Genomic DNA, 2397 nt, shown 5'->3' on the forward strand with positions numbered 1-2397 from the left:
TTTCATTTTCTAATCTCATTATCATCTGATAGTGAGCAACTCATTTTAACAGGCACTACCACCAAAAAAAAGAAGTGCTACCATGCTGCCCAACACAAGATATAGTACAGAGTAACTGATCAGGAAAACAAAGCATCCTTACCTAAATAGTGGCTAGAAATTAGAAATGTTAATTTTTATATGCTAGCCACAAGTGAAGTGAATTCCATGTTATAATACTTCTCCACTTCAAGAATCAGACACAATTCAAATGAATTCCATGATACTGAGGTAGGCAACAATTCAAATGAATTCCACTAAGCTATCCGTACAACTAATATCACATCTTTGTTTGATAATAACTCATATGATAAAATTTTAATCTTATTCATTCAGATAAAAGACGTACAAGTATTATATGCCAGTACAGATTAGTGCATTTCTGAAACCTTTTGTTCAGAGGTTAATAGGAAGGACAAATTAGTAGAGAAATTCTTCAGTGACTACATCAGAGCTTAGATGTGAGAGTGATCTCCAGCATTTTTCAGTCACAGAGCCATTGAACTTGAGAGAAAGATAGCTGGGATTCAGTTAAACTGAAATGGTGGATCAAGAATTATCACACAAAATGGCTAGAATACTGAATCCCAATCCACCGCATTATTTCACACCCTATGATGGAGGCTGAATCAATCTAAGAAATTACCACCAGATCATCAAATCACTATGTTCCATCAACTCTTATACTCAAAAGGAATTAAAATGAACAGAACCATTGTAGTAAAATAGACAGATGTCATATAATAAAATCGAGCTAAAAAACAATGTGGTTGCCGATTTATATTCATCTAATGACTTCAGACCCTAAGTACCAGATTTTCAATGTGGTTGCCACTTTATATTCAACCTAACTACTGAAAGGATCCACAGCCGTAAAAGGAGCAGAGTACAACAGTATTCTTGTTCCCTACTTCCAGTACTAAGGAAAACTACTTCCCAGTTTTGTGCAACTTTTGAAACTTAAAAAAAATCGACCTTTTATGTGCTAGACAATTCATCCATTTAAAGCACTAGCATACCTCTTGATAGAGAAGTCATCCACATGTACATGTTTGTTTGAAGAAAAAGTGTTGTGCTTCAGAAAAAAACAGTAAGTGCATGACAAGAAAATATCTTTTACACCTTGTGGAAGGTGTCAACAGTGGCCCTATATGTGTGTCATGCTCCAGTATAAAATATTTGTTCATCCTCTAAGGACTCTTTGTGTCCTTTTTTTAAAAAAGATTAGACTATTTGCGTCCTCTATTATCAGATCTTTGTTAAGCTATTTGATGATGGGTTTGTGACTATTTGATATGGGCTAGTGACTATTTCCTTCTTAGCCGTGGCCCGAATCACTCTAGTTTCAGTTGTAAATCAACAAGGTGGAAGGCAAAAGCATGGGTAATCTTGGTCCGTCTCTACTAATCCTGATTGTAGAGCTTTTCATACCTTCCGTTACCAGATCATATCTATTGATGGTTGTTGGCAGTTCCTGACTGGGTCCGGTGTCCTACAGCTGCTTGTAAATTACATAAGCATCCACCAACACTCACCCTCTTTCTTCTCCTTGACGGTGAACTCATAAATGGGCTTTACAAATCTGTCAAGTGTGTTGACAAGAACATTCAAGTGATCAGCCTCATCAGTGGTAAAACCATCTTCCTTGACGGCCTGATACTCGGCAGCCGCTGCCTTATCTTCAATGTCAGGATTGATCTCATCAATCATCTCTCCCACTGAGGCACCTTGTTCCATCTCAATGACTGGTTCTGTGGCTTCGGCCTTGGACCATATGCTTAAGACTGGTGAATCCTCCATGGTTATCAAGGAAGCAGACTTGTGAACAGTACTGATTGGTTCCTGTTCTTCCACAATTCCTGATAACGATGCATTAGCATGCACTATTAGTTTGGCACAAAGGTTCATCAAAGCACACAGTTCAGAAACTTAGCAACTAGAGGGGAAAAAGCAAAGAACAAATCGATGGATTTTGGTGATGCATCTCACCTTCCTGGGGCTTTGTGGCCCCTTCCTTCGCCACCGCAACCACTCGCTCTTCCTTAGGATCATCACAGCTCTGATCTGAAACCAGTACTGCAGACCCAATAGCCACTTCAGAAGAATCAGCTGCATATTCAGAAATTAGCATCAATGACTGCTCATGAACAATGTCAAGTCTATAATTTCAAATTACAGAAAACGAAGAACTGAAAACCAGCATTCAAGCAATCGAAAAACACAAGATAATCTGGGAAAGGGCGAAAACCTCTCCTCACCTATCAGCAACTTCCCTGCTGCCGCTGCCTTCTCCTCCTTCAGGTCCAAAGACATCTTCACCTTAGATCTCGTGGACCTCCTCGTCCTTCTCTTGGCCGA

The 2397-nt window shown here is 39.3% G+C and overlaps 1 long non-coding RNA gene across 1 annotated transcript; it reads right to left on the reverse strand.

Moving 5' to 3' along the window:
• Positions 1-853: 853 nt before the first annotated feature.
• LOC133888243 (uncharacterized) lies at positions 854-2149 on the reverse strand. Its single transcript, XR_009903768.1, has 2 exons — positions 2029-2149; positions 854-1898 (listed from the first exon to the last, which is right to left on the reverse strand). It is a non-coding gene; the product is annotated as an uncharacterized LOC133888243 (long non-coding RNA).
• Between the last annotated feature and the right edge of the window lie 248 nt (positions 2150-2397).

This window comes from Phragmites australis, chromosome 1 (genome assembly GCF_958298935.1).
Source record: "Phragmites australis chromosome 1, lpPhrAust1.1, whole genome shotgun sequence".
NCBI classification, from domain to species: Eukaryota; Viridiplantae; Streptophyta; class Magnoliopsida; order Poales; family Poaceae; genus Phragmites; species Phragmites australis.